Here is a 13,284-nt window from a genome sequence, read left to right as displayed (position 1 = left end):
GCAGCTGAAGTGCCGATGTCAGCGGTGCCGCTCTAAACCTCGCCATAACAAAAACAGTGATACCGGCACCAGAGACAATAGCACTCCGGACGATGCCAAAGACAACGAAAACCCCGCCAGGCCAAGTTTCAAACAGGCTGAACGGGAAGACGGGCAAGCTAGCGCTGATGAACAGGCCGTGAACGACGACTCAGAAGACAACAATTACATGCCTCTCTCCGAGGACGAGGTGAGCCTCGGCGACGAAGAGTTTATCGTACCAGAGGATCCCGTCGAGCAGGAGCATTTTAAGCGCAGGCTAATAGCCACTGCAAAGAGCCTGAAGAAGAAGCAGCAGCAGCTCCAAGCTGATCAAGATCTGTTCACTAATAGATGGACTGAGGTCCTGGCAGCCGAGGAATATGGACTCGAACGCCCAATTAAAAGTTACCCGAAGCGCAAATTGCTACCTCAATTCGATGACGAGGCACTGGAGCCAGTCCTACCAGCGCATAATGCGGCAGACCGACCTCCACATGGCCGAGCTAAAGCGGTAACTCAGCCCGAACATCAACCCGCATTGCCTCGCCGAACAAACAGAAACACAACATCTCGGGGAAACACGCATGACCTGCGGTACCACTTGGAGAACAGAGCAGGACAAACCAGATCGATCTATGGATTGCGGGGGTGCGCCCCAACTCGCAACAACGGCCACCACGCCCTCTATGAAAAATACACACCTGTCCGGGCCGACTACCGCAGGCCGGCTCTATCCGAGCCGCGTCGCGACATAGCCCGACATAGAGGCGCCGCACACCCCCTATGCTTTACTGACGAAGTAATGGAACATGAATTCCTAGAAGGGTTTAAACCCGTAAACGTTGAATCATATGATGGGACAACAGATCTGGCGGTATGAATTGAGGACTTCCTTCTCCATATACATATGGCCCGCGGTGTTGATCTCCATGCCATCAAGTACCTCCCGCTAAAATTCAAGGGACCAGCACGACACTAGTTGAACAGTCTGCCCGAAAACTCCATTGGCAGTTGGGAGAACCTGGAAGATGCATTCCTCGACAACTTCCAGGGCACTTATGTCCGGCCTCCAGATGCCGATGACTTAAGTCATATAATACAACAGCCCAGAGAGTCAGCCAGGAAATTGTAGACTCGGTTCTTATCTAAAAAGAACCAGATCATCGATTGCCCAGATGCCGAAGCCCTTGCGGCCTTTAAGCATAACACCCGTGACGAGTGGCTTGCCCGACACCTCATCCAAGAGAAGCCGAAGTCCATGGTAGCCCTCACGACGCTCATGACCCGCTTTTGTGCGGGCGAGGATAGTTGGCTGGCTCATAGTAACAACACCTCAAATAAACTTGGCACTTCCGAAGCCAGAGATAGCAATGGCAAGCCCCGACGCAACAGACACAAGCGTCGAAATAATGGCGATAACTCCGAAGACACGACCGTCAACGCCGGATTCAGTGGCTTCAAGTCCGGTCAGCGGAAAAAGCCATTTCAGAGAAACAACCCGGGCCCGTCCAGTCTGGACCGCATATTCGATCGTCAATGCCAAATCCACTGCACCCCCGATAAACCAGCCAATCATACCAACAGAGAATGTTGGGTCTTCAAACAGGCCGGCAAGTTAAATACCGATAACAAGGAAAAGGGATCGCAAAGCGACGACGACGAGGAGCCTCGGCCACCGCACATAGGTGGACAGAAGAAGTTTCCTCCCCAAGTTAAAACGGTGAACATGATATATGCCACCCATAGCCCCAAAAGGGATCGGAAGCGCGCACTAAGGGACGTCTACATGATGGAGCCAGTCGCCCCAAAGTTCAACCCATGGTCCTCCTGTCCGATCACCCTTGATCGCAGGGACCATCCGACCAGTATCCGTCATGGCGGTTCAGCTGCACTGGTCCTTGACCCCATTATCGATGGATTCCACCTCACACGAGTCCTCATGGACAGTGGCAGCACCTTGAACTTGCTATATCAGGATATAGTGTGCAAAATGGGTATCGACCCCTCAAGGATCAAGCCCACCAAAACCACCTTTAAAGGTGTCATACCAGGTGTAGAGGCCTGTTGTACGGGCTCAATCACACCGGAAGTGGTCTTCGGATCCCCGGATAATTTCCGAATCGAAGAGTTAATCTTCGACATTGTCCCCTTCCGCAGTGGTTATCATGCACTGCTCGAACGAACCGCATTTGCTCGATTCAATGCGGTGTCGCACTATGCCTACCTCAAGCTTAAGATGCCCGGACCTCGCGGTGTCATAACGGTTAATGGAAATACGGAGCGCTCCCTTCGTACTGAGGAGCACACAGCGGCCCTGGCAGCAGAAGTACAGAGCAGCCTTCTTAGGCAAACCCTCAATTCGGCTATAAAGCCACCGGACACCGTCAAGCAAGTCTGAACTACTCTGCAGCAGGACCATTCGGCTCATCCAGAGCTCAACTAGCAATTCGGCCTCCGTCCTGGTCCCAATAAAGCGGTGAAACCCGTGCCACGCATACATAATTACACACTCAAAATACCATGGGCACAGACGGAGGCACAGCTAGACTGCGGTCCACAACGCGGCTCAACCGCCCTTGGAACTGCATACCTTCACTTTTTCTTTTCCTTTCAGGTTTTTTCTCTTCTTGAGGCTTTTCTGATAACCTGATCATTGGACCCATCGCGGACTGATACACCAAGAACGGAAAGGGGCTTTGACGTACAAGGGACTTTCCAGGTGGTCTCTGCTAACGATCGTTATTCCTGTTTTACATACCCGCACGCAGCCCGCTCTTGGTTACGGCATGTCAAATAGCCTTACTCGCTAATCGCACTACTTGTACACATATGCTTTGACGTATCACAATGGAAATAATTTGCAGCTTCCGCTTATTACTTAATTTTTTCCTTATATTTGAATTTATTGCATTCATACATTCTGGTACGCCTCAATTTGCCAGGGGCTTTAGTGTACCCCATAACACGACAAGAAAGTCCGAACACCTTTATAGTACAGTTCGGCACCCCGAACTTATAGCATTATATGCATCGGCTCCGAATCATGTCTTGGGTCAATAGTTGGGTTGCTCGGCTCCTGTGCTTGCTACCTTACGTTCCTCTATATCGGCTAGGGTAGTAAAGGGAGAACTATTGCAATTGTGTCCCGGTTCTTCTGGACGAGCACCTCGATAGAGAAAGCCGAAAACTAACTATCATGATGCGGCGAGAGCTGGTCGCTATTAGAGAGGTTTCAAATCGCTAGAGATTTTTTCCGCTTTATGCGAGGAATCGGTTTTTGTCCGATTAGGCGTGTATAGCGTCCCAACTTCGGCCTTCCGAATACCAGGGGCTACACCAAAATTTAAAATTATAGAACTCCTATGGCTAAGTGAGGTTGATAAAGCTGTATAGTCCAACTGCCTTGTTCGTAGCGCTAAACACCTCCTTAAAGGACCAAAGACTTGGATAAAGAGTGTTTAGATTTATCCCGAACACCCCTGTACTAGCTATAGGAGGCAGAAATCAACGACTGGCCAACTCTCAGATTTTATAAACGGCCGCACAAGAGGTAAATTTTTAAATAAACAAGCATTATATTGCATAAAGAACTTGTTTCATCTTACATGATATGATAAAATGAATGCATTCATTCAAAGATTATATCCTTTGCACATTGATCCGCCACAAGGCGGGATCCCTCCAGGACGCCGTCATAGTACATTTTGGGTCGGCGGTGCTCCTTGCCCTCAGGTGGCTTGAGGGAGTCCTGGACTAGGGGGTGTCCGGATAGCCGAACTATCATCATTGGCCGGACTCCAAGACTATGAAGATACAAGATTGAAGACTTTGTCCCGTGTCCGGATGGGACTTTCCTTGGCGTGGAAGGCAAGCTTGGCGATATGGATATGTAGATCTCCTACCATTGTAACCGACTCTGTGTAACCCTAGCCCTCTCCGGTTTCTATATAAACCGGATGGTTTTAGTCCGTAGGACGAACAACAATCATACCATAGGCTAGCTTCTAGGGTTTAGCCTCCTTGATCTCGTGGTAGATGTACTCTTGTAATACCCACATCATCAATATCAATCAAGCAGGACATAGGGTTTTACCTCCATCAAGAGGGCCCGAACCTAGGTAAAACCACGTGTCCCTTGTCTCCTGTTACCATCTGCCTAGACGCACAGTTCGGGACCCCCTACCCGAGATCCGCCGGTTTTGACACCGACATTGGTGCTTTCATTGATTCCTCTGTGTCGTCACCGATAGGCTTGATGGCTTCTTCGATCATCAACAATGACGCGGTCCAGGGTGAGCCTTTTCTCCCGGGACAGATCTTCGTATTCGGCGGCTCTGCACTACGGGCCAATTCGCTTGGCCATCTGGAGTAGATCGAAAGCTACGCCCCTGGCCGTCAGGTCAGATTTGGAAGTTTAAACTTCACGGCTGACATCCGCGGGGACTTGATCTTCGATGGATTCGAGCCACAGCCGAGCGCGCCGCACTGTCACGATGGGCATGATTTAGCTCTGTAGCCGGACAGTGCCCTGGAGGCCGCACACGAGTCCGCTCCGACCCTCAATTCGGAGCCGGCTGCACAGATCGAGGGCGGGTGGCTAGACACCGCCTCGGGGGCTGCAACCTCTACGGCGATGGAGCCGAATACTGACCTTATCCCTTGTGAAGCTCGTGACTCCGAGGTGCCGGACTCCTCGCCGGACTCTGAACCTCCCGCGCCCCCTCCAATCGAATCCGATTGGGCGCCGATCATGGAGTTCACCGCTGCGGACATCTTTCAACACTCACCTTTCGGCGACATCCTGAGTTCGCTAAAGTATCTCTCGTTATCAGGAGAGACCTGGCCGGACTGCGGTCAGGACGGTTGGGATGCGGACGATGAAGAAATTCAAGGCCCACCCACCACCCACTTAGTAGCCACTGTCGACGATCTAACCGACATGCTAGACTTCGACTCCGAAGACATCGACGGTATGGATGACGATGCCGGAGACGACCAAGAACCAGCGCCTACTGGGCACTGGAAAGCCACCTCAACTCACGACGTATACATGGTGGATACGCCAAAAGGAAGCGATAACGAGGAACAACGGGATGTGGTGAAGGACAACTCCCCCGACAAACAACCAAAACGGCGACGCAAACGCCGCCCGAAGTCCTGCCTCGATAACAACGGCACCCATACTGACCCAGCCTTAGAGCAGGGCGAAGCAGTGGACGACGAACATGCCACCAAGCAACCATCCGAACAGGATGAATTGGACAAGCAACCCATCCCCGGCGAAAACAATAGTCCAGACGATCTCACGCCGGACACATCACCGGAGCATAAGAACCTTCATAAAAGGCTCGTCGCCACTGCAAGAAGTTTGAAGAAGCAAAAGCGGAAGCTCAAAACAGCGGAGGACGCACTCAAAATGAGATGGAGCAAAGTACTCAATATCGCAGATAAATACGGCGATAGTCACCAGGCAAAGAGCTACCCGAAGCGCAAGCTGTTGCCCGAATTTGACGAGGAGGCCGTAGAGCCCCCACAGTCAACAAAGAAAGAGGCCGCCTGGCCGGATAGACGACTAGATGACAGGCTAAGAGCGGCAAGCGGCGCCGCACACAAGCCGGCACACGATCCACATAAGGATCCTCGCAAAAAGGATGGTCCGGTGAGGTCCATCTATGGGCCAAAAAAGAAGACTCCAGGGAGCAACACAACCCGCCGAGTGTTTGAAGACAACGGCACACCTAAATACAGGGGCGCCGCACACCCACTATGTTTCACCGATGAGGTACTGGATCATGAATTTCCAGCGGGATTCAAACCCGTAAACATAGAGGCATATGACGGAACAACAGACCCCGGAGTCTGGATTGAGGATTATATCCTACACATACATATGGCCAGAGGAGACGATCTCCATGCCATAAAATACCTACCTCTCAAGCTCAAAGGGCCAGCTCGGCATTGGCTCAAAAGCCTCCCGGAAAATACCATTAGAAGTTGGGAAGAGCTCGAGGATGCGTTTCGAGCAAATTTTCAGGGGACTTATGTCCGCCCTCCGGATGCAGACGATTTAAGTCACATAACTCAACAGCCCGGAGAGTCAGCACACAAATTCTGGAACAGGTTCCTCATCAACAAGAACCAAATAGTCGACTGTCCGGACGCCGAAGCCTTAGCAGCCTTTAAGCATAACGTCCGAGACGAATGGCTCGCCAGACACCTCGGCCAGGTAAAACCAAGAACAATGGCCGCGCTAACAAGCCTCATGACCCGCTTTTGCGCGGGGGAAGATAGCTGGCTGGCAAGATGCAGCACCAGCGACCCGAGTACATCCGAGGTCAGGGATGGAAATGGGAAATCACGACGCAGAAAAGATCAGCGCCGGAATAAGGAAAATGGCCCAAATAGCACGGCGGTCAACGCCGGGTTCAAAAGCTCTCGGCCGAATAATAAAACACTGCCTCTTAAGGACAACAGTGATGAGCTATCCAACCTAAACAAAATCTTGGATAGGATATGTCAAATCCATAGTACCCCCGGGAAGCCTGCAAACCATACCCACAGAGATTGTTGGGTCTTCAAGCAGTCCGGCCGACTTAACGCCGAACACAAGGGGCTCGACACACCAAGCGAAGACGACGACGAACCCCACAAGCAGCACGCCGGAAAACAGAAGACTTTCCCACTAGAAGTCAAAACAGTGAACTCACTTCATGTGATAACAAGGAAAAATAGTGCGGCACCTGCTAAAACACGCGCCGCATGGTCCACCCCAGCAGAGTCCCGAAATTGGATGTTTAAACCAATTACTTTCGACCATCAGGATTGCTCCACAAGTGTTCGAAATGCAGGAGGGACTGCTTTGGTATTGGATCCCATAATCAACGGACTACAATTCACACAAGTCCTAATGGATGGCGGCAGCGATATAAACCTGCTATACCAGGACACCATCCGCAGAATGGGGCTGAACCCTACCAAAATTCGCCATTGCAGCACTTCCTTCAAAGGAGTGACGCCTGGCCTTTACGCCAATTGTACAGGCTCTGTACTACTAGAGGTCGTGTTCGGTTCATCTGACAACCTCCGTCGCGAAAAGCTCATTTTCCATATCGCCCCATTCAAAAGTAGCCATCAAGCACTACTGGTACATGAAGCTTTCGCCCGCTTTAACACAATACCGCATTACGCGTCTCTTACGCTTAAAATGCCCGGTCCACGCGGCATAATCTCATTAAAGGGTAACTCCTAGTATTCCTCGACCACGGAAAACCTGAGACTGCCTTGACAGCCACACACTAATCCGACCTTGCTGGTCAAAGCCCCTAAAAACAGGTCATTCAGACCTCAGACACGGTTAGGCGAGTCCGGCATAAATAAACAAGGGGCTTCCCAGCCGCATACCTCTTTACAAGAGGCTGCACATATAAACAACGAGAGCCAATAAAGCTCAATTTTATCCATCTTCCAAATCATACTTTATTTTAAACACATCTTTTGCACGATATTTTTTCCAAACTAAGTTCTTCTCTTTTACAGATGAAGCACGTGCTACACCCGTCCAGGATACAGCACAACGGAGACACAGGCGTAGACGTGCAGCAGGGACCCGTTGCAAGGGTTCTTTTCAGATTAAGACCCTGCGTAAACCTTTCTACTGTCTCTTGTTGATACACATCCCCCGGTTTCCTACCATAACCGAGGAGGAGGCTGGCGTTTTGGCATCGGCCGCATCAGAAGTTCTCGCCCGTACCTGTACACTAGGGGCTTAGGGCATTGTTCTGCCCGGTATCATAAAGACCGAATACCTCAGGGAGTGTTCAGCGTCTCGAGTTAGGCCTTATATGCATCAGCTCCGAATCATGTCTTTGGTCAAATGTTGGGTTTGCCCAGCTCCTGTGTTTTGCTGCCTTATGTTCCGCTCCATCGGCTAACGCAGCACCAGGAGAACTACTGCGATTGTGCCCCGGTTCGGCCGGGCGAGCACCTCAGTAGAGAAAGCCGAAAACTGACTATCATGATATAGCGAGAGACTGGTCAACCACTCGATCGACTACTGGAATGTTTAGAATTCCTCCGCTTTGACGAAGGACCACTTCCCGGTCAGGCACATACGCGCCCCGAGTTCGGAGAGCGCGGTGCCTCTAGGGGCTATATAGTAGCCCCACCATCGAGCTCCTATGGCTAAGTGAAAGTGATAAAGCATTATAGTCCGGTTGCCTAGTTTGCTATGCTATCACCTCCTTCAAAGGACCAAGACGTTGGATTAAGTGTGAAAAAGCGCTTTTTTTGCAAACACCCCCGCACCATGTGCGTGGGGGCTGAAGCCAAAGACTGCCATCTTTCAGGTTATACATACATATACGGCCGCACAGGAGATAGTTCAATACTTGAACGCACAAGTATAAAAAGCCGTTACATTATAAACATGATCTCACAAATCATACATGTCATTTGAACATAACATCTTTCGAGCACTGCGACTCTATTAAACGAGCGCCCTGCAGGACTTCCTCAAGATAGTGCTCGGCGGGTAATCGGCTTTTGTCCGAACCCCGGGATGCAACATCGGTGGCATCCATCCCCGCCCAGTATGTCTTAACACGGGCGAGAGCCATCCATGCACCCTCTATGCATGACGACCGCTTCATCGCCTCGATATGCGGCACCTCCCCAAGGAATTGCTGCAACAAGCCAAAATAACTCTCCGGCTTGGGCCTTTCCGGCCACAGATGAGCCACCACATCCGTCATGGCAAGTCCGGACAATCTATTCAGCTCAGCCCACTCAGCCAACCGATCAGTAAACGGAAGTGGACGCTCCGGACTATGGAATTGAGACCAGAAAAGCTCTTCCATTTCGTGATCCTTCTGGCTTCGGAAGTGCACGACTGCGTCCGCCGCACTCGCCGCCATATCCAGATAAGGATCCTCCGCACCCCACAATTGGCCCAACTGAGCATACTTCGGATCTGTGAACTTCCTACGCAGCAGAAAGTGCTTTCCAGCCGCAATGTCTCCGGCCTGACGCAGTTCCTCCTTCATAGCCCGCATCGCACAACAGGCATCCTTGGCTTTGGCGGCGGCCTTCTTCAGGTCCTCTTGCTCCGCTCGGTGTTCTCTTTCAAGAACCTCATAGCGGTCGGTAGCATCTTTTAATTTCACGGCCATTCTGGCCATCTCCTCCCTGCTTCGGCAGTGAGCAGCCTTTTCGGCTTTTAGCTCTTCCACTGCCTTCGAGGCAGCCGCATCACTTTTCCTGGCTTGCTCCTTGGCTCGAGCAAGCTCTACTCGAAGGTCTTCCACAGCAGCGACACCATCTGCATCAAGCATACAAATTGTAAGGAACGGGCATCAACTCCCTTACTAGGTGACCGCGGAGAAACCACCTACCTTGTGACTCGTCAAGACGTTTATTGACCAGCGCGATGTCCGCATCCACAACGTCGAGTTGCCGCTTCAGCTCGGCAACTCCATCAGTCCGGCTGGCCACCGAACGTTCCACCACCTGCATAGGAAAGGCGACATTCTATAACTGAGATTATGATCCTCGGCACGCTGTCGCTTTCGACAGCATACCAAGTCTCAGGGGCTACTATCCATACAGGGCGCACTCCATGTGCAAAACTGTCAAAAGGTATGTCATTTTTTGCGTACCTCAAACCCCGTCAGCAAACTTTCGACGGCCTCATGCAACCCGCTCTCGGCGGATGAGATCCTTTCAATCACCATACTCATTAATGTGCGGTGATCTTCTGAGATAGACACCCTCTCGAGCAAATCCTGCAGCTCCACCGGCCGTACTCCAGTGGGTGCCGAACTCCTCGGCCCCGCCGGACTCGGGGATACCCTCCATGACGACACCTCAGGGTCGTCCACCCCGCCCGACGGGGCGGCAGATGGAGGCGTTTCGCTCTCCATCATCTCCGGACGAAGGTCCCCTAAGGATGAGCTCTGCTGAGAAGGGCTGAGATCCGAACTACAAGGTGAAAACTTCGGTTACCCTTAGAAATAAAGTAGGGATGTCCCCTATTACAAAACTCCCCTTTTTGTTACTTACGGCTCGCTGGAGGGCTGATTCCTTTGGGGAGACTGTGTGGTCGGGGCTCTTCCCGGCACAGGACCTTCCGATGCAGGTTTCTTTCCCCGCTTTGAGGCCTTGGCCTTCAGGTCTTCGGAAGCGGTCCTCTTCTCCCCCTGGAGGGAGGGATTCTCGATTCCCCCCTTACTGAAAGCCTGCTTGGCAGAGGTGGTAGTTTCCCTGTGCCCCCCTTTGCCCTCCTCCGAAGGTGCAACCTCCAACATTTTGATTAACACGGGATCCGGCGTGGTCTCAGGGAGGGGGGCCGGACACCGTATCAGTTTTGCTTGCGCTATCCACTTCTGTCCAAGGGATAGCTGGTTAAAAGGCAAACCCATGATAAATAAATGGACAATGTGTCCGGACACAGGGCTACTTACTTGAGTATCTGGGCGATTGTGGCTTAGGCCAGCGTCCTCGGTCAAGTCCGGACGCATCTCTTGTGATCCGAAGAACAGTTTGTACATCTCCACGCGTGTCAAACCCATGAAGTGTTGGAGAGCTCGTGGTCCCTCCAGATTAAATTCCCACAGGCGGAGGGGGCGACGTTTGCAGGGGAAAAGGCGCCGAATCAGCATAACCTGTGTCACTACGACTGGATTGATCTCCCTTTCTTGGAGGTCTCGAATCCGGCCCTGCAACAGGGGTACGTCTTTGAACGGCCCCCAGTCAAGCCCTTTGTTGACCCATGACGTCAGCCGTTGTGGAGGGCCCGGGCGAAAGGCGGGCGACGGCCTTTGCCTGCTGCCCCTGGGAGCAGTGATATAGAACCACTCCTGTTGCCACAAGTCGAGCTCCTCCTGAAAAGAGCTCTCGGGCCATGGAGCATCGGCCCTCTTGCTTATAACCGCCCCGCCGCACTCTGCCTGACGCCCCTCAATCATCTTTGGCTCCATGTTGAAGGTTTTGAGCCACAAGCCAAAGTGAGGGGTAGTGCAGAGGAAGGCTTCGCAGACGACAATGAATGATGAGATGTGGAGGATGGACTCCGGAGCCAAATCATGGAATTCCAGCCCATAGTAAAACACGAGCCACCTCACGAAGGGATCTATCGGGAAGCCTAAACCCCGACGGAGGTGAGACACGAACACGACACTCTCGCAGGGCTCGGGAGTAGGAATAACTTGCCCTTGGGCAGGCAACCTATGCGAAATCTCGTAGGTTAAGTACCTGGCGTCTCTCAGCTTTAGCACGTCCTCTTCTGTGACGGAGGAGGGCATCCACTGGCCTCGTAGGTCGGAGCCGGACATTGTCGAAGGTCGAAAGTACCCGAATCTGGAGCCCTGGGTGTTGGAACTCGGGGCGAGGGGCGGATTCGATTGAGGATTGAAGAAAAAGATCGGGCCTTGGTCTCATTATAAAGAGGGAGAATACCAAGAGCCGTCCCCGTGACCGTTTGGAACCCGCCTTCGATGGAGGGGGCGTGGCAACGGGCGCGGTTGGGTTACCCACATCCGTATTGATGAGAATCTCGGAATAAGGGGAACACGATCTCTGCTTTGACAAGACGTGCCAAGGAAACCGCTTCGCTAAACGCGCTGAGGTGGTACAATAAAAACAATTCGAGTAAAGGCTTGGTGGTGGTGTGATGTCACGCCACAAAATACGTCAGCAGATTGAACTTGTGTAAATATTATTCTCTCTACGGTGGTATGTGGAATTTATTTTGCAGAGCCGGACACTATCCTGGTGTTCACAATCTTCTATAAATTATTCGGAGGAGGAACCCGCCTTGCAATGCCGAAGACAATATGCGCGCCGGACTCGTCGTCATTGAAGCCTGGTTCAGGGGCTACTGAGGGAGTCCTGGACTAGGGGGTGCCCGGATAGCCGAACTATCATCATCAGCCGGACTCCAAGACTATGAAGATACAAGATTGAAGACTTCGTCCCGTGTCTGGATGGGACTTTCCTTGGCGTGGAAGGCAAGCTTGGCGATACGGATATGTAGATCTCCTACCATTGTAACCGACTCTGTGTAACCCTAGCCCTCTCCGGTGTCTATATAAACCGGATGGTTTTAGTCCATAGGACGAATAACAATCATACCATAGGCTAGCTTCTAGGGTTTAGCCTCCTTGATCTCGTGGTAGATCTACTCTTGTAATACCCACATCATCAATATCAATCAAGCAGGACGTAGGGTTTTACCTCTATCAAGAGGGCCCGAACCTAGGTAAAACATCATGTCCCTTGTCTCCTGTTACCATCCGCCTAGACGCATAGTTCGGGACCCCCTACCCGAGATCTGCCGGTTTTGACACCGACATGGCCCCTCGGTCATCAGTCTCTTGGCGTCCATCTTTGCCAATGCATCTTAGCGCGGGCAAAGCCATCCGTGCACCCTCAATGCAAACTGACCGCTTTATAACTTCAAGTCACCGGCAGGCGCTAACAAACTGCTTCACGAGTCCGAAGTAGCTACTGGGCATGGGCTCGGCAGGCCATAGCCAGACTATTAGGTCCTTCATGGCCAGTTCGGCCCCATTGTGCAGCTCGACCAGCTGTTTCAGCTAGTCGCTAAAGGGCACCGGATGTTCTGGCCCTTCTTCGGTTCGGTAGAACTCTGCGGTATCTGATATGCTGCGCGGCAGATCCGCAAACGCTCCTGGAGAACTCCAAATTCGGGCAAGTAAAAGGAATGTCTCCTTCACATTCTTGCTTTGCATATTAAAAGCCTTACTCGCCGCAATCTTCTTGGCCGCCTGGATCTCCTGGAGGGCCCTCTGGGCTTCGGCTCGGGCGTCTTGCATGCTTTGGAGGGCCTTAGCAAGTTCAGACTCTTGAGTCTTAGAATCACGCTCCAAGGACTCGCACTTCTTGATGGTGTCCTAGAGCTCCTGTTGTACCTCGCTAACCTGGGCCTCCTGCTTCTCGCATGCGGTGTGTTCCTTGGCCGCCTTGTCCTCGGCCTCGGCTAATGCCTTCTTGAGGTCCGCCACCTTGGTCGTGACCCCTAACAAAGTTCATGACACTTTAATTAGCATGAACCATTCATCTTTCATAAATATGCATACAGGGTATTACATACCTTTACTTTCCTCGAGCTGCTTCTTTACGAGGCCGAGCTCTCCCTCGGCCCGCTCCAGGTCTTGCTTTAGTCCAGAGACCTCCGCTGTATGGGCAGCAGCAGCGAGCAGTGACGCCTGCTTATTCACATAGACATCTTATGTTAGACTCCTACGA

The sequence above is a fragment of the Triticum dicoccoides genome, chromosome 3B, assembly GCF_002162155.2.
Source record: "Triticum dicoccoides isolate Atlit2015 ecotype Zavitan chromosome 3B, WEW_v2.0, whole genome shotgun sequence".
Taxonomy (NCBI): domain Eukaryota; kingdom Viridiplantae; phylum Streptophyta; class Magnoliopsida; order Poales; family Poaceae; genus Triticum; species Triticum dicoccoides.
Note: the sequence above shows the minus strand (reverse complement) of the source record.